Here is a 22,895-nt window from a genome sequence, read left to right as displayed (position 1 = left end):
GGGCCCATCTCTTCATTTCCCAGGGGACGGTGCCTCCTCCCTGCGCTCCAGGTTCTGGAAGTCTGAGAAATCAGTGTCAGACTTCTGCAGCCCAGAGCTCAGTGATATGTCTGCCACACAAGAGGACAGGGGTCAAGGGGGTGGGGGGCAGGGGAGACAGGGGGACAGGGCTGTCCCAGCAGCACCAGAACTGAGCCACCTTTCTGAACGCCGACCCCAAGGGGCTGTGTGGCCCCTACAGGGGGCACTTCCTTGCTCCTCAGCGACATTAGGGACACGACCCCATCAGTGCTTGTCTGTAGGGGTGAGGGTCCCCTCCCCCATCCAGAGATTGGCCTGGGAATCGCCCCTCACAGCCCTGCACCCTGCCCTCCCCATCGGCCTTAGTCAGCCTTCAGTGGGAGAAACAGAACCACAGATCTGCGTGAAGAGACTGATTGCAGGGCGCTGGCTATGCAGCCGGGGGGGGTGGTGGCGGACAAGTGGGGGAACCTGAAGAGAAGGCGGGGCTGGGGGGGCCGGGGGGGGGCCGGGGTGCCTGGGCTGCCGCTGCTGAGCTCCCGCAGGCAGAACTCCTTCCCCGTGAGTGGAGGCTCAGCTCTGCCCTGGTCTTCCAAGTGATGGAGGCGGGCCCACCCAGAATCTCCGGAACAACCTCCCTCACTTCAGGGCAACCGATTATGGGCTGTAATCACATCTACATGGAACCTTCCGGGCGACCCAGAGATGAGCGTTTGATTGAGGAACTGGGGACTGCTGTGTTGATCCTGACATCACACCATCCCTCCTCTGTCTGCGGTTTCTAGCTCCTTCTGCCGGGGTGGGGTGAGGTTGGCAGCCCTCCCAGCTCTCCTGCAGTGAATTCTCACCTGGACCCTCAGCCCTTGGCCCCAGCTCCTCCTCCCGCTGCACGTCCCTTGCTTGTGCAATGTCCCTTCACCAGCCTGGGCAAGCCCCATGTGAGCCCAGCCTGGCGTGGAGCAAGCAGCTCGCCTCGCTGCCCTCAGGGAGCCACCAGCCTCCTGGGGCAGCGAGCAGAGCCCGGAACACCAGTCCGCTGGGTGCTTGGGTTTAGCGGGCCCTGCAGCCATGCTCTGGGCTGGATTCCCCGCTTAGGTCGCAGCTCTGGGCTGCAGGAAACCAGCCCCGTGATTGTTTTGTTTCGATTGCACAATCCTGGCTCGGGAGGCCGGAGCGGACATCTGCTGTTTTGGCCGGCCCAGGACCCACGCCCCTCTTTCTGGCAAAAGCCCCCCAGTTGCCTCACGGGGAATTCCCCTCATGTGCGCAGCCTGGGGAGTGGGCTGTCAGTCCAGATGCCCCTGTCCTTCCCTGCCAAGGGGCGGGTCTGCAGCCCTGGCTAGGTCGTTAGCCCTCCTTCCCTGAGGACGAGGGACTCATTCCTCATCCTGATGGCCAGTCCCTGAGGGTGGTCACCGAGTCCCCCCCGCTCCCCAAGATGCCCACGATCGTGTGTCCTCACTGGGGTCTGCTTGCCTCTCCTGCATCTCCTTCCCTTCTGAGCTCTTCCTCAATCTGGCAACGGAGCCCTTCTCCGCTCAAGGTGAACAGCCCAATGCTGGGGCTTACGATCACAGAAACCTGACTGACTGGAATTGAAGGGCTCTGCCCCAACTCACTGTGTGACCCTGAGCCAGATGCCCCCTCTCTGAGCCTCAGTCTCTCCACCTGCCTGTCTCAGTGCTGACATCCCATGACCCCATGGCTGGTCTGGCCACTGCAGCTGACTGGGGGCACCACTGCCACTGTCATGGCTCAGCTGAGGCCTTCTCTGCCGTGGCCCTGGGGTCTCTGGGGCATGCTTGGGGGAGGGGAGATGCTGGCTGGAGAATCCTTGTTCTTCCTCCTACTGTGTGTGTGTGTGTGTGTGTGTGTGTGTGTGTGTGTGTAGGGGGTGCAGAAGGATCAATGCACCTGGTACTGAGGCCCTGCTAAGTCCCAAACACAGTCAGCTCTGCAGAGCTAAGCTGCTGCTTTAATACCAGAGTGGTCTGTCTCTCTTTAAACCATTCTGCCTCAAATTTTTGAGAATCTGGTGAAAGCTCTGGATGCTCCCTTAAACCAGAAAACTCTCCATCCATGTCTCTTCTCTCTTTCTCTTTCTCTCTCTCCCTCAGTCTCTGTCTCCATCTCTGTCTCTCTGTCTCTCTCTCTCTCTCTCTCTCACACACACACACACACACACACACACACACACACACACACACACACAGGTTTTAATGCACAGTTTCCTGAGGAACAGCCTTCAAATGCCTGGCCTGACCCTTAGGAGAGCAGCGTCTGGATTTATAGGACAAATGACCAGCTTTGGCACACAAGTCAGGGGCCGGGCCCTACAACGAGGTGCTTTGTGAGCACCCGTCATCCACCTAAACAGGATAACATTTGTGGTACAGATCACTTTGTTTTCACTAAATCCTGCTTCAGGGCGCCTGGGTGGCTCAGTCGTTAAGCGACTGCCTTCGGCTCAGGTCGTGATCCCAGGGTCCAGGGATCGAGCCCCGCATCGGGCTCCCCGCTCCGCGGGAAGCCTGCTTCTCCCTCTCTCGCTCCTCCTGCTTGTGTTCCCTCTCTCGCTGTGTCCCTCTCTGTCAAATAAATAAATAAAATCTTTAAAAAAAAATTTTTTTTAATCCTGCTTCATTCTTTACCTCTTGGGCATGCAGCTGGACTACATTTCCCAGCCTCCCTTTCAGTTCGTTGTGGCCACATGACTAAGCTCTGGCCAATAGCATTGAGTTGAAGTGATGCCCCCCCCATCGCCCGGGGCCATACAGTTCTTCCTTTGCCATCCTCCACACTCTCTTTCCCCTTCCACGAGATTATTGCAGAGGAGGACAAGGCCCTAGAAAATGATGAGACAGGAGATGAAGGAGCCTGGGCGCCTGAGTGAGCAGAACCCCCAGCCCCCCACCCTGCACCAGCTCACGGCAGACTAATGTGAGCAAGAAAAAACTTTTACTATTTGGGGCCTGTTTGTTATATCGGTTAGCCCATCCTGACTGATACAACATTTTTATTATGTTCATCCAGAGGATCTTCTCTTCATTTTAAAGGCATCCATCTTAGGTTTCCTTTAAAACAGCAAGCTTCTCCACCACCTTCAGCCTGGAATCCCCGAGGCTGGAGAGTATGGAGCCCTGGTCCTGTGCCCAGTGCCCCCCTGAAATCAGGACCCTGATTTACCACCTGTGTGGGCTTTACCCCTTGCCCTCACGCCCTCCACCCTGCCCTTGCTCATTTCATCGTGTCTGTAGTCTGTGGTCTTCTTGTTCCATCCATGGCCTCCCATTACTTTGGCCATTGTCTGGGGTCCAAAGACTAGGGTTCAGGGTCTGCTGTATCTGTTTTTCTCCCTGAAAACTGACTCTTTGAAGGCAGGGCCCAGAGGCTTCGCTGCTAAATTTCCTCATGCCTACAGCAGAAGACGAGCACGCAGGGGGTGCTTCTGAAATGCTGCGGTCTTTGCAAGTCCACAGTGTGGAAGGCCGGAGAGCTTGTTCCCGGAATCCCATTTTCCTGGAGCACCTGGATTCCAGAGGGGTTGGCTGGACTCTGCCTATGTCTCATTTCCTAAATGGACTCAGCAAGGCTCCAGGAAGGTGGAGGCTGGGAATCTGGGCCCATTTCCCAAGCACAAAGGGCACCCCAGCCCCCGCCCTTGGCCCCTACATGCTGGGAGACAGAGGGACAGGTCAGGGCCCGTCACATCCCCACCGTGGGCAACGCTTTCCACCCCGTTCCTCAGAGGGACGACTGGCTCCACCTTCTCAATACTTCAGGGGGCCTCCAAACCACCTAAGCCCTTGGTTGTCCTTCTAGTAACAGCAGCATTAACTCGACTTGCTGTGTATGCGTCAGGTCCCAGGCTAAGCCATCGACATCCCAGACCACCCTGATCCCTCCCTCCCAGGAACAGGACAAATGCCACACTGTCTCCATTTTACAGATGACGAAGTTGAAGTTCGGTGAGCCGCTGTCCCAGCAGCCCCAGGAACCAGCAAAGAAAGCAGTGTTAGGGGGCTGGCCAGGCAGGTGTGTTTTGGTGGCCAGGGCTGCCCAGCCGGGGTGGGGATGGGGGGGCGCGAAGTTGGGAAGAGACGAAGAAGGTGACCCCCCCACCCCCTGCCTCAAGGGGACCCCCGGGGGTAGCTCCCACGCTCGCCCGGTGCTCTGGTTCCGCTCTGCCCCTCCCCTCCTTTCTCCTCTCCATGGGTCCTTGTCCTCTGCCAACGCCACCAGCCAGTTGGACCCCACCCTGGAGCTCAGCCCCTCTCCCTCTCTGGCTCCCACCATCGGAAGCGTCTGCCGTGGGCTTGGCTGTTCCGTTTCTCGTGAGCAGACCCAGCGAGCGCTGCTTCTCCGAGGTTGTGTGCTCACTTTGCAAAACAGCAGAAATTTATAGCCCAAGTAATTGATCACGGTGCCGCTGCCTCCCCTCCATCTCTCTCGGGCTCCTAATTCCCTTCTCCCGCTCTCCTTTCTCTTTTTTCTCAGCACACCATCTGTGGTGTCAGAGAAAAGGAAGCCAAGGTTGGGGGGGGCGGATTCTAGTCCCAGTTCTGCCAATTATGAGTCACATGAACCTCAGTTTCCCCATCCGCACAACAGAGATGCTAATAATACCTGTTCACAAGGATGCTAGGGCCGTGAGTATCCATATGATGTGCCCTCAACCCGCAGAGCAATCCTGTGAAGTGGGGGGTGGCCCTGGGGCCCCCTTTCCCGATGGGGATGCTGGGGCCCAGAGAACTTGAGGCATTCACTCAGGCTCACAGAGCTGGTAAACGGGGAGCCCTGGGGCTTGCACTTGAGTGATTGTGCCCCAAAGCCCAAACCATTAGGCTACACTGCCTCCCCTCCCCACAGGCCAATCAGAGCAGAGGTGATCCTGGCCGCGCCCCCCGGCCCCTGGGTCACCGCAGCCGGAGGCTAACTATGGGGAAGAAGAGGAGCCCCCTGACACTCTCCTGGATCAAGGCCCTTGACTAAAGCCTGGGTGACTCTGGGACCTAAGAGCTTGCCTGACCCTCAGATTCCTTCTCTCCTTCCAGAGACCTCATGTGAACAGGGGCCTCCTGCCGGCCGGCCTACACTCGCCAGCTTCCTGGTGCCCCCAGGGGAGTCCACAGAACCTTTCAGAATGACCCACAAATAGACTCTGCGGAGCACTTCACTTGCCCTTCAGGAGGCAAATGAGGCACCCAGGCCTGGGAGAGGTGGCCCAGGTACCCCCACTCCTACCCCCTGCCTGGGCCCTGCAGGCCTGGCTGGAAAGCCACCTCTTGACTCCCATTCCAGTGCTCGCAGGCCGGCAGCCATTCCTGCCCCCTTCTGTTCAGTTCTGGAGGGGAGGGTATTTCCAGGGGGTGAGAGCTTGTCTTTTCCCTTCCGCTGCCCTCTCTTTCCCTTTCTCAGTCTAGCTCTGTGTCTGCCTCCCTCTGTTAGCCCCCAGCCTGCAGGTAAGGACTTGCTTTCCTCCCGTGCAAGGCCACAAGCCAAGCGCAGCGCCTCTCAGGCTCCCTCAGCCTCCGAGGGCGCCTCTGCGCGCAGCACCCGGCCTCCTCCCTTCCCCATCGCGGCCCGGGGTCCGCAGCTGGGGGGCAGCCGGTCTGTTTTGTTCCTTCATTTCTGGAAGGACAGGAGGCTCCAGCCCCTGCGGCTTCCTGCTCCCGCCCGGCTGGCGGAGATGAGAGCCGGCTGCAGAGCTGGGAGCCAGGCAGCCGCACACAGAACAAACAGAATTTTTTTTTGCAACTAGAGGGGGAAGCACAGAGCTAAAAATAAAACGAAAAGATCAGTATCTGTCAGTCTGACAGCTGATTGGCTGCTCGGAGATGCATATAATTACCAGCAACTGGCGCTGGGTAGGCAAAGCCGGGAGAAACTGCTGAGATGAGGTTAGGATTTAACCTTTACATTCTGGAGCCACCGGAAGCCGAGGGGAGGACGACGGGCGTCGGTGCTAATGAGGCTGGGGGTGGGGGGGGGAGGGGGCGGGGGGCCGCCGAGTCCGGGGGAGGTCCCGGGGGCTCCTCCGGGAAGGCCCCGGGAGCCCTCCGCCCTGGCTGCCTCCTCCATCAGACTGGGAGTGCATCCGATTGGGCGGCCTGGAGGCAGTGGTCCTTCTCCCCGCCCAGCTGTGGGTGGTGTCTTTCGGGAAGCCGGGCTCACCCGGGACTGAGTGAGGTGGCTGCCTAGGGCCCGGGGCCCCTCTCAGACTGGTCCCCTGCGGAGGCCCACCCCATCCCCACCCACATTCCGCAGCCTTTCCCAGGCTTGGTGTTGGTTTCTGCAACCCATGGGGGGCTCCCTCCATCCTCACCCCGAGTCACCCGCTCCGGGCCATGTCCTGCCCCACCTGGGGAGGGCATCTGGGCACCTCCGGCTTGTCCTAGCTCCCCGGAGATAGACGAAGACGGCAGGACTAGAGGGATGTTGGGATGTGTCCCTAAGCCTCAGTTTCTTCACCAGTAAAATGGGGGTGATGGTAGCAGGCCCACTGACCCCGTGGCAGATCCAGGGGTGCGTGGGGCCCAGGCTTGCATCTTGATTCTCGCCTGAGCTGGGAGCCAGGAGACACAGGCTCTAGTCCCAGCCGGGGTTGGTACCTTTCTCTCTTAGGACTGGTCTCCCCATCTGTGAATTGAGAGTAAGAGCTCTGGTCCCCTGACCTCCCAAGGGGGCATGGTGCTCCAAATGGGCTGGCAGAGGTGAGAGCGGAGGTGACATTGGAGGTGATGGTAGGAGAGAGCTTCTTTCTGTTCCTGGAACCCACCACTTTCTCCCTCCAGGGCCTCGCTTGGAACTCCCTTCCTTCCTCTCCAACACTTCCCTTCTGTGCCTTTCCTCTGGGAAGCCGTCCCTGACGCTCTGGCTGGTCCTCTTGCACCGTACCTGGGGGTCTCACCTAATGCTCGGGGCCCCTCGGGAAGTGAGACATACAGGTCCCTGATGTGGGGCCTACCCTGTGGCCATGGCAGCCACCTTGGGCCACACTGCCCAAGCTTAGGGCAATCAGTGGCCTCAGTCGGCGGGGAGCCATCTTTCTCTCCTGTCTCAGCAGGCCCCGGGTGCCTGGGGAACCCCTGGCCTGGACCTCTGAGCACTGACATTTTGAGATGACACCCAGGGGATGCTGCCTCTGCGCAGGCAGGAGGGGAAGGGGAATGGCTCCTAAATGTTAGGGCCCTGGCCCTTGCTGCCTCTTCCTCAGAGTTTGCCTGCACAGCATGGGTCCTTTTCCTGAGCTCCGTTCGGCAGTGGGTGGAGCTGCCTGGGTGCTAGGACCTGGGCAGCCCAGACTCCCTGGCAGGGGACCCTGCCCAGAGCTCCTAACTGGGGTGGGATGCAGAGGGCAGGAGAAGGAGACCGTCATGGTTCGCACTCATACTTCCCAGCCTGGCTGTGTCTGCGCATCTGAGACACTTCAAGGTGTATCTCGCGGAGCACCCACGAGGACTCCTTGAAGGCAGAACTGTTGTTGTTTACATTTTGCAGATGAGGAAACTGAGGTTATTGGAGCAGAGAGTCTTGAGGATGCTTTTGTGGGTGGTGTGCCTAGGAATTCCCCTTTGGGGTCTCTGTGAGAGATCAGGAGTGTTTAAACTGCTTTCCAATGATTGGGAATGTCAGAGTGGTGTTTCTTTTGAAGCCCCCCCCCCCCCCCGCGGTGATGAGACTGGGCCCCGAGGCTGCCCGGTTTTATTCGGGTTACAGGGATTATAACAGCAACCCCAGCGACCGGAGCAGCTTTCACAGACTGAGTGCTCGGCACCTGTTCAGTGGACATATATTGCCGAGACCCCAGTACCCAGACTAGCTCCACAAGATGCAGTGGGACAGCAAAGCTTTGCTGGACTCATTTCAGATGAAGAGACTGAAGGTCAGGGAGGTCCCAGAGCTTGCCAGGAGGGACCCCCGCGTTTCTGTGGCTTGAGAGCCCAGATTCTCCTCACCAGCTCACCCAGCTGCTTGAGAGACCCTTCGGGAAAGCTACAGAGCATGGATCCTCCCTCCCCCCACCCTCCACCAACTGTTCTCAAGTCTCATACTGAAACCCAGAAGCCTTCTAAACTGAATCTGCCCCTTCCCCACATTTTCCTTGCTTACTAAGAAGCAGAAGTTGGCCGGAGGTAGCTCGGTCTTGGGGAATTTGCACTCTTCCAGAATTGGTGGTTTCTGGGTGTGACCTGGTTCAAACCTGCCTTCTTTGTCCTATTGGTTCCCACTCAGAGAAATCTCTGAAGTGGATTTGGCCTTCCTATATGATTACTGGCCAGGTTAATTCATATATGCAGTTGGTCACTGTTGCTTATCTCTGCAACGGGGCGCCTGGCTCTGGGGGGTTTAAGCAAGCATCTCAGAGAGGCCAGGGGTTAGAAACCCCAGATGCTAATAGTTAAGAGCTTGACTCTACCACTGAGTGACCTTGGACCTCTTCTGACATCTCTGAACCTTGGCTTCCTCATCTGTAAAATGGGGACATGCATGTGTCAATCTTCATGCCTGGCTGCAGGTGGGGAGAAGGAGGTCAAGCTCTCTCTTTAAAAACAAAAACAAAACACATTTTCAGGGCACCTGGGTGGCTCAGTTGGTTAAAGGTTGAACTCTTGATTTCGGCTCAGGTCATAATCTCAGGGTTGTGGGATCGAACTGCGTGTCAGTCTCTGCACTGGGCGTGGAGCCTGCTTAAGATTCTCTCTCTCCCTTTCCCTCTGCCCCTCCCCCCCCAATTTCCACAAATAGCATAAAATTTTTATCCCTATGCTTTAAGAAATGTTAGTTAAAAAAAATCTGTCCGAACACGTCTGAGCCCCTACTGTGTGCCCAGCATTTGCACTGGGCCCTTGGAAGACTGGATGGTGATATCCCACTTGAGGGCATGTCACGCACGCTAGGCACGAGTGAAGAAACTCTCCACCTGCTCAGGCTACCCTAACACAACCCCTGGGATGGCCTTTTCCTGGGTGAGGAGAAGGAGGCCCAGAGAGGGGAAGTGACTTGTTGAAGATCCCACTGGGAGAAACTGAGAGGCCAGGCTTTGGATGTGGGCACTTTGTTCTTAATGAATAGAACGGAGCCCTGCTTCCAACAGGGGCTCAGCTCGGTGGGGGAGACACACCCTCAGGACTTTGAGTGCTGACTGTAGGGCACCATGCTTTTAGGGCATAAAGATGAACCAGAGGTGGTTCCTGCCTTGGAGGGGCTACATCTCCTAGGACAGACCAATGAAAACACCTGGCGGACCAAGGGGCACACAAGCCTGTGTAACTGGTCCATCCCAGAAAGAACCACTGGGAAAACTCCCATAGGACCTTGCTTTAAAAGCCCCCTCATTGGTGCATCGACGTCAGAGTTCTAGGCCCTTTGCTGTGGCTGAGGCGGATGGTGCATTTTTTATATCTCAAAACAGACTCCTCTCGTGTTGTATTTGAAGCCCAGTTTGGGGGCGCCTGGGTGACTCCGTTGGTTGGACAGCTGTCTTCGGCTCAGGTCATTATCCTAGGGTCCTGGGATCAAGCCCCGCATCGGGCTCCCTCCTCAGCAGGGAGCCCGCTTCTTCCTCTCCCTCTGCCCCTCCTTCCTGCTTGCTCTCTCTCTCTCTCTCTCTCTCAAATGCATAGGTAAAATCTTTTTTTTTTCTTAAAAAAAAAAAAAAAAGAAGCCCAGTTTACTTGGCCTTCACTGAAGTGTTCTCGTCCGCGGTCTTGAACTAAGGTCTCCAGCTTCTTTTACTCAGACACGTGACAATCATTTTTATGAAATCACTGTGTCCCTCCCCCTCCCAATCCTGTGCCCAGAGTCTCAGATGGAAGGACACCTTTCAGTGGCCCTGAGCTCTGGGGTCCCCACCACCACCAAGACATCTTCAGACGGGGGAAGCCGGTCTTGGCAACGGGCTGCAAGGTGAGATTGTCAGTTGATTGCGAGTCCTCTGCATCCACCAGACTTCAGAGCCCCGGGTCTTCAACCTTTGAGTGCTCCTGGCCAGTACCTACAAGGCCTCACACCTCCTCTGGGTATGGGGTGGAGGTGGGAGGGGTGGAGGGATGGAGGGCAAGGGTCAGCCTAGAAAGAGCAGGAGAAGCACCAGCCCAGACCCACGTGCCCAAGATGGAAAGGAAGGTGCCGGGTGGAGGGAAGCCGCACTGAGAGGCCCATGCCCCATCTTGCAGCTTTCTACAAGAAACTCACGTTCCTCTGTGGCTGATTTCCACTCTGCTCCCCTGAAAACCTGCAAACAAGAGCCCGCACGTCATCCTCAAGGACAGCTTTTGCCGAGAACGTGGCCTGAAGAGCATCCAGCGAGGACCTGGGATGTGCGCACGGTTGGCCCTGCCCCGTTGTCCTTTGCTTTCCGGGGCAGCCTGAGGTGGCCCAGCGCTGCCACCCGTGGGGGCTTATCCCTGCATCCCAGCACCCCAGCACCAGCAGGGCTGGGAGGGGGCTGGGAGGCCCCCGCCTCATTTTAAAGAAAATATGGGAAAGCAGGTGTCACTGCTGAAAAAAAAAATGGAGACACTTGCCCTCCCTTCGGTACCTCAAAGTTCTAACTGAATTCCTCTTCCTCTCTACACCCCCACCAGAAAAGTCCCGCCTGCTGTTATTTGCCCCAAGGCCCATGTTTGTCCAACAGGCAAACTGCATTTGGGAAGTAATGTAAGCTTTCACATTTGAGGTTAATCAAGTGCAACAAGGATGCCTGTTCAAATCCCATCATCCTCTCCCCCCACCCCGCCACCCTGGAGAGTCTGAATGAGGGCAGTGGGTCGATAGAATCCCACCCAAAGTGAAGAAACGGGACGGTGTGTGTGTAACTCGCAGTGGCCTGGTCATCAGTAAAGCCATGGTGACCATGGGAAATTGCAAGAAGCTGTAAACAGCACGGAGCCCCCCCCCCGATGGCTTTTGAGGGCCCCCCAGGGAACCCAGTTTGGGAACCGTGGGGCTAAGCCAACTAGGATGGAGGCGCAACTCTTTGACAATCCCACAGCCACTCCCACTTCCCCATGGAGGGAGTCCTCACGCAGCAGGGTGCTCTGGAAAGCTATTGAGACATCGTGACTCTGCTGGTTTTTGCCCGTGTGACCTGGGGTAGATGGCTTTCCCTCTCTGAGTTTCTGGGTCTCACTGCCTCCCTCCTGGGTTGTGAGTGCTCCGTAAGGCCTGGGTGTCTTTACTGTTGCCATAACCTCTTGTTCAGGTCTCCTGACTTCCCACCCCTCATGCCCTGACCGTGTCACTGGATATCTGTGACGAAAGCAGGTGCAGAGGGCTAGACGGCACCTGGAGCCCTTCTGAGAAGCCATCTGTGATGGGATAGAGAGCCTGGAAGGGGAGGGAGGAGCCCAGGAGCGGGCAGGCTGGGGGCACCTGGAGATAGTAGTTCTGGGGTGCATCTGAGCTCTCCTCAACTTTAATATGCCCCAGATCACCTGGGTATCTTGTCCGAATGCAGATCCGGACGCAGCAGGCCTGGGCAGGGGCTCCCAGGTGAGGCAGCTGCTGGGGCTTCACTCTAACCCAAGGAGGAGGCCAGGCCACCGGTATCCGGGAGAGATGGCTCCAGAAAGGCCTGAGAGCCCCAGGACGTCCATGCCTGGAAAGACGATGCAACATGAGGGTAAAATTATGTTTTCAACAAAAGAAAAGCCCTCTTCCTCCTAACATGCAGAAAGATCTCTCTTCCCACCCCCACGCAGCCCCAGGGGCCCGAAAGAATGTGGTTTTCTCAGCACAGCTTCCCTCACTGAAGGGGGTGGATTCGCTCTTAAAAAGTTGCCTGTAAAATGAATTTTTCTCTATCAAATGCTATTTTCCAGCAGTTCGTGTTTTAAGACCAGGGTAGCATTCCCACTGAGAAATCTCCAACTCGGGCCTTGGCATTGAGGATTCGACCCTTGCCCACTCAAGGGGTGGGGAGAGCACAGCCGGGCGCATGTGCCGGGGGCTACGGAACCCAGGAGAGCTGGAGCTGCAGAATTTGGGAACCAAAATCTAAGCCCCAAATAGTCCCCTAATGGTCTGATGTCCATGGCCAGACACTGGCCTGGCACCCCTGACCAATACCACCGAGTGTTAGACTGGTGAGACTGGCGGGAACTAGGGCAAACCAGCCCCTCAACTGGGAAAGGGGCCCTGACAGGCTGTCTGTCATGGCGGGCCAGCCGCCATGTCTTTGTGTAGAATACCATAGGCCACACTCTGAATGTCAGGCTGGGGGTGTTTTTGTTTTTACACTGGGCATAATCCTTTAATGTACTCAAGGAACTTGCTGTCATGACAATTTGGCTGTGTTTCCCAAAGAGCGCTCTGAAGCTCTGAGGCCAGAGTTCCACAAAGACTCCTGAGAAATGCAGGGTTAGGAGAAGGCTAGGTCTCCTTGCCCAGAGGGGTCTGCTGGGATAGGCCAAGGAGCACTGGGACTCTCAAATAAGAGACTCAAGTCATGGTCTGCCCGCAATGCACAGACTGTGCTTTTCCGGAGCCTAGTCTGGGATCAGTACTCCATAAAGCACACTGCGGGAAGCAAGTCCTCTTAACTAAAAAGTCTCCCCGTTCCTGTATTAGTTACCTACAGCTGCATAACAAATCACCCCAAACTTAGGGGCTGAAGACCATAAGCATTTATTCTCAAAGTTTCTATGGGTAAGGCATTGAGAAGTGGGTTAGCCGGATGATTCTGGCTCGTGGTCACTTTTGAGGTAGCTGCCAACGTGTTGGTGGGGGCTGTGTCATCTGACAGCTTGACCGGGTCTGGACAATGGGCGCCTCAGATGGTGCACTCACAGGGCTGGCAAGGTGGAGAGCTCAGTTCCTTGCCACAGTTCCTTCCCTGTAGGGTTGCTTGAGTGCCCTTACAGCATGGTGGCTTCCCCCAGGGTGAGTGACCCCAGAGAGCAAAACTGAAGCCATGGCGCCTTTTATGACCGAACCTTGGGTCATTTCTGCAGCATCCTGTTGGTCACACAGGGCAGCCCTGTTCGCTGTGGGAAGGGCCTACGGAGGTGTGAACAGTAGGAGGTAGGAATCTTCTGGTGACCATCTCGAAGGTTGACTGCCCAGTCGCCGTCACTTCAGTACAAGAAGGCCAGGAAGCATGTCTCCTTTGCACAGTTGGGGTCTTACCATTGAGTGCCAGTTAGTAACTCTGACAGGTGAACCTGCTAACCTGTGATCTAGGGAGGGGAAGAGCACATCAACCAACCAACACAACAACAGCATCCGTATTCATCCAGCCCCCTTTCTTGAGCGCTTTCCGTGTGCTGGGCGTGTCACGGGCATCATGGCACTGTGCAATCCTTGTCCCCAAGCGGTAGGTGTCACCACTATCTCCAGGTTAGGCCACTCCTTTCTATGATGTGCCTAAAATGAGATGATTTTGTGATGAGGGCTATAGTAACACAAGCAGGTCTACCTTCTGGAAGTTCAGAGACCCCGGTGAACCCATGTGGAGAAGAGTGGAGAGTAAACTTAGGATGGATAAACGGATAATAAAGAGGTGAGATAAAATCTTGATTTCATGTACATGAACAAGGCATGGGGTCAGGGCGAGCCAGGGGAATCTTGGGTGTACCAGAACCTCACTGCTGTGAGAAGTGGTCCCATCTCTAGACTGGGAGGCAGGGAGGCCGAGAGGTAAGGAGCATGGACCTTAGGTGCCTGAGATGCCTGCATTCCAGGCCTGCTCATTTGCTATTAGCTGTGCGACCCCAGGCAAGTGACTTCATGGTCCTCGGTTTCCCCTCTGCAAAACGGGGTGATGCTGGTGAAGCCCTCACGTTGTATTGATTCCGAGAGATGATCCCTGGCCCAGCATGAGGGCTCTGGATTGCTTTAGCCTGACAAAGCTGGTGGCACTCCAGGTTCAAAGAACGCTTATAGAAGCATCACTGCCTGGAAGGTGCTTGCTCTGTGACCAGGAGTGGACTCGGAGCCCCAAAACAGACATCAGCTGTTGTTTGGGTAACCCCTGGGCTGGAAGGAGCTCAGCCTCTCCTTCCGTTTGGGGCATGTGCAGGCGTGGAGCCTGCCCAGCCCCTTCCTGTCCTGTTGGGGCATGATTTTAACAGAGGGAGCATCCTGGGTGTGTTCCCCCCCCCCTCCAGAAATCTCAAGCCGCTGAGCAGGACCTGGGGAGCTCTGGCTACATGTGTTGTCCCAGCAAATAGACCAGGCATGGACTCTCAGAAAACGAAACGCGGGCACTGGTTCCTGATCCCTCAGCCTAGGCCTGGGCTGACGGAAGGGTTTGGAGTGGCAGGTGCCAATGGCAGATCTTTGGGTCAGACTGACCTGGGAGCACTTTGGCTCCATCCCTTGGGGCTGTGTGACTCTGGGCAAGTGCCTCAGCCTCTCTGGGCCTCAGTTTCTCCATCCCCAAAGTGTGGGGATGGACTCCCCTGCTGGCCCGCGGTCCATTCTGAAGAGCCTGGGGCTGGCCAGGAGGACACAGAGCCTACGTGGGTGTGCACGGGGTAAGTCCAAGGACCCCCCCTTCCTCTCCAATCAGGGCAACTCCATTTTCATCTCCTTGGTATGTCAGTGTTCTAAGTAATACTTCATTAAAAAGAAGAAGAAGGAAAAAGAAGAAAAGAAAACATGTCCACAGTGAAAACAGTACGGTCAGGAAGTTTCCTGCCAGCTTACTCTGTCCTCTGGCTCATTCCTTCAAGCTCTATGGGAGCAGAGGAGTAGACTCCTCCATGAGCTGGGTTTAGTGACTGCCCATTTCCAAACGGTTCTCGGTTTCCTGGGTTTGGGGGTCTCCTCTGTGGTGCCAAGGTCACGGGCAGGCTGGTCTCCTCCCCGGACACATGTTGTGGGCATGCCTGCCCCTCCGCCCCTGTGCCCGGGGCATACCCACCACGGCCGGCCCAGGTCCGCCACACCTGCCTCTCATGGAAGCTGCCCCTGGGTCTGTTCCTTCACCTGGGAAGTGAGGAGGCTGTGGACCTGATGATCTCTCAGTTCTTCTTAACTTCAACGCTCTAATTGCTGCATTTATTGAGGTCCAGCTGTCTGCAGAGCAGTGTCCGGGGCATGGAAGGGGCCAACTACCACCCTGGTAGGAGGAGCCAACATGCGCCTGTGGCCTCTGGCCGGCCTGGGGACAGCACGGCTCAGAGTGGCCACCGAGGCCCCAGGAGAATCCAGTGCCAGGCCCGGCTGCCAGGCTGCCATTTGAAATGTCTCCTGTTGGTGGCACTTTGGCGTGGTTCAGGTGTTCTGGTCTTAGAGTGTATTTGGTTTGTACTCGAAAACATGTTAGCTCCCTCTCTCTGTGAAGATTCTGTTTTTCACTCGAAGGAATCATAGGGCCTGGAGCTGGATGATTCCCCAGGTAGAACCCATCCGTGGCTCCTTACTGCCCTCCGAAGACCATCTAAGGCTGGGAGTGGCCCTAAGGCCTTCTGGAACCTGGCAAAGGCCAAGCCCTCCCATCTGAGGGCTCTCCACCCCTTTACCCTCTCTCCTTCAGGCACACAGACTAGAACATGCCCACCTCTCCCTCCCTCTTCTCTCTAGAGCCTCATGCGGGCTGCATCCTCTGCCTAGAACACTCCCTCTCCTCTTCTCATGGCTCCCAAAACGTCACTTCCCCCAGGAAGCCCTCCCTGCCTCATTGAGCCACTTTAGTTCATGCACAGGCTCACTCTGTACTTCTCCTTTGTAGCACTCATCATTGTAATGATGTAAAAAAAAACTCCTCTTTATTTGACGACCCTCCTTCCCTTCCTCGCCATACCAGAATGTGGGCTCCGTGAGGACCTCTCTGTCTGATTACCCAGGTCCAGTGCCCAAGGAGAGCTCTGGAAATGTCTGCTGAGTGAATCCATGACTGGAGACAGCCTGTTGATTAAGGTTCGTAACCCAGGGCCAGCCAGGGCTGCCAGCGATTCACCTGACCAGCTCACTCAGAGCCCGGGCACCCCGGTGGCCACCCTGCTCCATCCTCCCGCCCGAAGGCTCTGCCTGCAAGGACAGAAGGGGTTAAGTGTTTCTGGCGGCCTCGTGCTGTGTCTGCGGCAGTTCCCTCTTCCAGGGCTGCAGCAACCGAGGTTGGCGAGGAATGTTTGCAATGCGGAGCTAGAAGGGAGGGCGGGCTGGTGGAGGTGGAGGCCTGTGGAGGCTGGCCGGGCCAGGCTCCCCAGTTGAGCAATCGCCGGGGCCTCAGCCGGTTCCTGTAACTCCGGCCCCTCCCGCCTTTTCCCGCCCTGCCGGCCTCCTCCGCCCGCCTGCCCGGCAGTGGGGGCGGCCTGTGCTGGGGAGCGGGAGAAGCGGAGGGAGGTGGAGGGCCAGAGGCCCAGGGAGCTAGGAGGCCAGGGGCGAAAGGGAGGGGCTTCCAAGGAGAGACAGAGAAGGAATATGGTTAGCGCAGCCACCTTGGTCCAGAGAGGGCAGGGCCTTTGCCCAAGGTCACACAGGGAGGCCCCACTGAACCGGACCACACTCTGGATTCAGCCTTTTTCCCCCCATGGCACCAGGCTACAGCTCCACACAGCACGGAAGTCACGGTGCGACTCAGATGGGACGCTGTCTCCACCGAAGGCAAAGACCACCCCCCACCCCCCAGCCCTGGCCTGGCTCTTCAACTCAAGCCCTAGAGGCTCAGAAAGGAAGGTGGCTTTTACTGGCCTGGGCGCACCCCCCACCCCCGTCACCGCCCTGGCATTGCCCACTGCTTAGCCTGTCCTGGGGACACTGGTCACCTCCATTCCTCACCTCCGGGAGTGTGGAGTGAACGGATGGAGGGCAAACTTGAGCTGGTTCTCGAAAGCCCGCTTTCCTTCCTTATTCCCAACCTTTTCAAGGAAGGACCTTCACGGGTACCGCCCAGGCACAAAAACGGATTTCTTTCTCCACAAGCACACGCCTTCTTTGGGAGACGCAGCATTCCCTGGCACCCCAGAATGAGCCCCGGCACCCCAGAATGAGCTCCGTCCACTGACAGTATTTACAATGGACCGTCTGGGGAGGTGGCCTCTATAGTCGTTCAGAGCAGATTTGTATCCCAGCTCCCACCTCCTTCCAACTTTGTGGCCGTGGCACGTCTTACTGAGCCTCAGTTTCCTTCTCTGTAAAGTGGAATTAAGGGAATTAAGGGAGAGGGTGGGTGAAATGGGCAGCAGCAGGCTGTTTCCGCTAAGGCTCTGGGCCACTTGCCTTGCCCGGTCCCGCAGACATTCAATCCGTTTGGGGCTTGCTCAGGGTGTCCCCCCACCCCCCATCCGGGCCCTGGGCTTTGCCTAAGCTGCCAGAGGATGATGGGCTCGGGAGCCCTCCGAGGCGCTGCCTTGGCCACATCTGGTGGAAACAGCAGCGGAGGTACTGGGACCCCACATGTCTGGAGGGCGGGGTAGGTGATCTGTGTGAGCTAGACATTCCTATGGGAATCAAACACCCTGTTTACAGGTAAGGAGGCTCCAGAGAGGAGTGACTGGCCAGGCCATGCATGCAGACATAGAGAGGGATTTTAACCTGGAAAACCACACCAGTAACACCAAGGACCCTCCTACACTCTGTTCTGCCATCACTTATGGATTCCTTACTTCATGCCAGGCAATGGCTGACCTACTTTAATCCAACAACATACCTAAGAGGGAGATAGATTGAGCCTCATTTCCCCCCCCAGGAAACAGAGATGTTGATGCACTCGCCCAGGGTCACACAGCTTGGAAGGAGCGGAGCCTGACTTTGAATTCAGGCCACCTGCCTCCAGAGCCTGTGCTCTTGGCCAATCTTCACACCTGGCTTGGGAACCTGGCCCTGCATAGAGGGCTGGGCCACTTGGCTGAGTCCCTTAAGCCCCAGAGTCACAAAGTGAGGGAAGAATCTTCAGCACCCACTGGGGGTGGGGAGGCGCTGTGCTAAAGGATCACTGCCACGGGGTGAGGGTGAGGGGAGCTCGGAGGGGCCAAGCCTCTTGCTCTAGGGCACACAGCCAGCTGAGCCAGGCCCCACGCCCAGGCTGATGGGGGCTCCGCGTCCCTCCCCGCTCCCTGTCCGCGGTCCAGCGAGGCCCCGGCCGGCAAGGACCCCCACAGCCGGCTGGGCTCCAGTGGAAAGATGGACAGATGACGGCCGCCCCCTCCCAGGGCCTGCGGGCTGCGTGGCTTCGCCACCTCCTCCCGAGCAGGTTTCCTTTAAGAAACCAGAAGATTGATTTCCTGGCAGGCTCTGCGCCGAGGAGCCCGTCCAAATGGTTTGCATGTCTGCATTTTTTACTGCTCCGTTTAATATGTATGCAAATGCCGGCCGGCTGCGCCCGCCCGGCCGCACAGTCACACGCGGCGCCCCATTAAAGCGGCCGTCCGGGCGCGCGCCTCCTTCCAGGCGACGGGCTCGGGCCCTGATAGATGGGGTGCGGGGACGGAGACAAATGACGGGCTTTGTAATTTCTTTTTCACTCTTTCGGGGGGCGGGGGGGGAGCGGCTCAGACTGGAAACAGCAGAGATTTAAATATATGCAAAATTGTTTGGGGGTTGGTGGGGGGAGAAACCTGAACGCGGGAGAAAATTCAGCGTTTCCTCCGTGGGAGTCGGGCTGGAGGCTGGAGGGGGAGCCGGAGCCCCCACAGTCACCTTCTGGCGGAGAGAGCGGCTTTGCTGCTGATAAGCAGGCACAGTCCTACGGGAAGCGCCGCTTCAGCCGCAGTGAAAAGGAAAATGCTGGTTATTTTCAGCCCGGTTTCGCCTGGGGTTGGGGGGGGGCACTGGCGCGAGGTATTCCCATCCCACCCCCACTCTCTCTTCTGGGGCTTCCAAAGCCTAGCACTTTACAGGTATGATGTCCTTTAATTCTCGCACTAGCCCCATGGGGTAGGTCGCACCCATTGTACAGATGGGGAAACTGAGGCTCTGTGGAGAGAAGCCCTTTGGGAAGGATTGCAGAGTGAATGCAGTGGGGGGGGATTGGGACTCTCAGACCCCTGTGTCCTTGACCCCCACGGCCCTCAGCCATCTCTTGCTTCATGGCGTTTGCCCCCCAACCATGGAGTCTGCCGCCGCCCTCCCGCCCACCCCATTGCTCTCCACTCCCCCAACCCCGCCCCAGCCTCCCTCCCACCAGCCCCCTCCTGCCTGGTAACACAAGATCACCTCCAACTGAGCCTGAGAACTGAGCCCCAATTTTTCAAAATATTGTTTAAGCCTAAAATTCGACGTGTGCGTTTCGAAAGAATCTTTCCTAATTTCTCAGGATTTCAGGCGTTGTGGCAGCTGGGGGGCAGCCTGGAGGATCGTGGGAACACAGGAGCGGTTCGCAGAGGGGGCTGCCGCCTCAGGAGAGGGCTGTTCTGGAGCAGACCGCAGACGGACTGACAAGAGTTTTACGTGTGCGCGCGCGTATGCGTGGGTGTGTGTGCACGCGCATGTCAGCGTTGGTGCATTGTGTCGGTGTGTCATTCTGAGCGTGTCAGGGTGTTCCTCTGCATGCCAGTGTGTGCTCAGTGCGAGGGGAGGGCCGTGTGTGTCTGCGCACATGTGTGTCAGTGTGCATGTGTGTGTGTGTCCATGTGACGGCAGCTGAGAACTCTTGTCTTTGGGCTGTAAGCAGATGGGGTGCCAATTTCCCGGAGGGTTTCCGTCTCCCCGTGGTTTCGGCCTCCCTTCTCGGGAAATGGGGCCTCTCGCCTCTCCATCCCTACCCGAATCTGCTCCCCTTTCCAGAGAAAGCCTCTGTGGCCCCAGCTGCAGAATGCGGGGGTAGGACACGGCGCCAGGCAGCCGTGAGGAGGGAGGGGGTGAGGGTCCAGAAAGGCTGAGCACCCCCCAAGCTCTGCCTGGCTGAGGACTTTGATCACTGGGGGGATGGGCGGAGTCTGCTGCCTGACCGGTAAGCCCGGGAATCCTGGGCGGGAAGTCCTCTGTGGGTCTGTGCGTGTGCCCACGCCTGTGCGAGTACGGGTGAGCAGGGCACTAGGACAATCCAGGTTTTCCTGCGCTCCTCCCTCTCCCTCCCCACGCCCCCGGGCCAAGCTCCTTCCTCCAGGCCCTGTCCTCCCTGTGGGTGGGCCTCATTCACCCCCAGGCCTCACCACCGAGCCCCACCAGGCAGTGACCCCGGACCTCCCTCAACTCACCTATGTCCTGAGACACCCCGCCCTTCTTCCAGGTCTCCTCAGGGTGGGTGTCCCTTCCCTGAGCTGGCCCTAACCACCATCAGCACTGTGGTGCCAACAGGGATTGTTACGTGGCACTAGTTTGCATCTCAGAGTCAAGAAAGTTCTTTCATTGAGAGCGTTTTGAATGGACATGCACACTGCCTGTGTCTGAACACCTCCTTCCCTGGGGGCCTTCCGAAGCAGCCTGTAAAGCCAGCCCTGCCACCCATAGGCCCGAGGAAGCCCAGAGAAGCAAGGGTGGCGAGCCTGGGGAAAGGGGTGGAGCCCCGGCCTCTGATTCGTATGTTTGTGCAATGGCCTGTTGAGGTTGAGGTCTTTCTCCTGCTAGAGGAGGGTGGGACCTGGGTCTTCCCCAGAGCCTCCCCCAGAGCTCCCGGCTCCTGGTAGTGGCCGCACGGTAGACAAGTGTGAGGAGGGACGAGTCAGTGCACGCGTGGATTTTGGCAACACGGGGCCTCCTGCCCTGTGGCCCCCTTGGGGTCTGCGCCCTGACTCTCCAGCTGGTTGCGGGGCTGCTGTGTGTGGACCAGCTGAGTCAGGCCCTCACCCCGGGCAAGGGGCCACCGAGACTCTCGCTGATCTTGCTGACGGGGCTGAAAATGCATCTGCATCTCCCCCTGCGACCCGCCATTACTCATGGTTGGCATTTATCCCCAAGCAAGGGCTGACCCGCAGAGCAGCCCGAAGCCTCCCCTGTGTTCGGAGGAAGGGGTGGCTGGAGGCGGGACTGGGAGAACGCACGGCAGGAACTGTGAGCAGCTGATCTGAGTGCAGTGACCATATTTTTCTGAGCTGAGAAATTAGGACACAGGATGTAGCTGAGGGTTTTCTCACGTTTGTCTCATCAAAGGTATGAAAGTTAAGGCTTATTTAGCTATGTGGGGAAAGGATAGCCTTTGTTGAAAAAAAATCCGAGTTTCCAAAGTCAGGGAGATTCTGGAAATTAATAATTCAATTTGAATGATATTTGGGGGGCACCCGGGTCAACCCTGTTGCTGGAGCTTGCACTATAGCAAAGAGCAAAACAAGCATGATCCTGGCCTCATGGAACTCCTGTGGGGTGGCTGACATTCCTCAAGTAATTGCACAAGTCACATGTGGGAAGTGCTATGGGGTGGGGGGTGGGGCAAGCGGTCCCAAGTGGATGGGGGTGGGGGTGTCCAGGAAGACTTCTCTGAAGAAGTGATGTTTGAAGTGAGACAGGGTCTTTTAGGTTTGATTTTGAAGGGATGGGAGTGGAATTGGGTGGGGGAAACACATTTCGGGCAGGAGGAAGAGCACGTGCAAAGGGCCTGTGGCAGAAAGGAGTGCTGAGGGTCAGAGGGCCAGGAGGGAGGCCCAGGTGACTGGAATGTGATGAGTGAGGGGTAGAGGAGGTTGGAGATGTCGGCAGGGGCCAGTCCAGGCAGTGCCCACCAGTCCATGAGCATGGTGGACTTTCTCCTGCTGGCACCGGGGAGCCATGGAATGTTTGACACAGGCATGACCTCACCATTCGTGTGGATGTTGTGACAACGAGGATGACGCTGGCAATTCTAGAAAGTCCTTAGTGAGTGCTTACGGTGTGCCAAGCACCATTTCAGCCATTTTCCAGAGGAGAAAGTGAGGGCCGGAGGGGGAAGGGGGAAGTGACTCATGCAAGGTCACGCAGCTGGTGAATGGCAGAGATGGACCCAGACTGAGTCTGTCTGGCTCCAAAGGCCCTGCTCTTATCCCACACCCAAAGCTGCCCCTGTCTGAACGTGAAAGGCCAAGAGACATGCAGATGACACTCGTCCCCTCCTCGCCCCATGCCTGGCTATGGTGTTTCCTCCACTCTGCTCCGTGGCCCAGGCCAGGGTGGAGACTCCAGGTCACAGAGTCAGCCAGCGCTGGAAAGGCCCAGCTCAGTTCCCGTCAGGCCTAGCAGGGGGGAAGTAGAGGTTACAACATTAGAGGCAGAGTTCTGAAGTCCCCCTACCAGGGGGGTAGGGCCTCCTTCTTAGCCTGTTCACTGGGGTGCAGGGCACACTGCATCCCCAGGAGCAGAGCCTCACTCACCTGTTTGGGAGCTGAGGACTTCGAGATGTGGCTACAGTATCCCCAGGAATGGGGCAGCACCCCAATCCCCTGCTTCCTCTTCCCGTGGAAGCGGGTCCAGAGGATTGGACCACCATGGACTCACCAGTGGCATTTAAAAAATTCTTTTTTTTTTTTTTTTGCATTTAAACAATTCTTATTCCCCCAGGGATTGTCAGAGAAATGAAAATCAAAAGCACATGAGATACTACTTCACAGAAACTCACCAGGGTTGATGAGGACGTGGAGAAACTGGAACCTCGTGCCACGATGGTGGGAATGGAGGATGGTGCAGCCACTGTGGAGGACGGTGTGGAGTTTCTTCAAGAAATTAAAAATAGAATTAGCATACGATCCAGCAATCCCACTTCTGGGCACAGACCCCAAAAAATTGAAAGCAGGGGCTCAAGCAGATATATGTCCACCCGTGTTCACAGCAGTGTTATGCACCAGAGCTGAAAGGGAGAGACGACCCGAGTGTCCATCCGCAGACAAATGGGTAAACAAACTGTGGTCGGCACATGTAATGGAATATCACTCAGCCTTAAAAAGGAAGGCAGTTCTGGCACCTGCTTCGGTATGGATGAACCCGGAGGGCGTAATGCTAAGTGAAATAAGCCAGACACCAAAGGACAAATACGGCGTGATTCTGCGTGCGTTGGGCCCCTAGAAGGGGCGAATTCAGAG

General features: G+C 57.0%; 1 long non-coding RNA gene across 2 annotated transcripts; it reads left to right on the top strand.

Annotated features, from left to right (window-relative positions):
* The first annotated feature begins 5,878 nt into the window (after positions 1-5,878).
* LOC113934740 lies at positions 5,879-11,820 on the top strand. Of its 2 annotated transcripts, XR_003523780.2 has the most exons (4): positions 5,879-5,921; positions 9,437-9,516; positions 9,825-9,930; positions 10,200-11,820. It is a non-coding gene; the product is annotated as an uncharacterized LOC113934740 (long non-coding RNA). The 2 variants fall into 2 exon arrangements; XR_003523779.2 differs by lacking the exon at positions 9,437-9,516 and having other exon boundaries at positions 5,880-5,921.
* Positions 11,821-22,895: the final 11,075 nt, after the last annotated feature.

Source organism: Zalophus californianus, chromosome 13 (assembly GCF_009762305.2).
Source record: "Zalophus californianus isolate mZalCal1 chromosome 13, mZalCal1.pri.v2, whole genome shotgun sequence".
Classification (NCBI taxonomy): domain Eukaryota; kingdom Metazoa; phylum Chordata; class Mammalia; order Carnivora; family Otariidae; genus Zalophus; species Zalophus californianus.
This window is presented reverse-complemented; position numbering and strand designations above follow the sequence as displayed.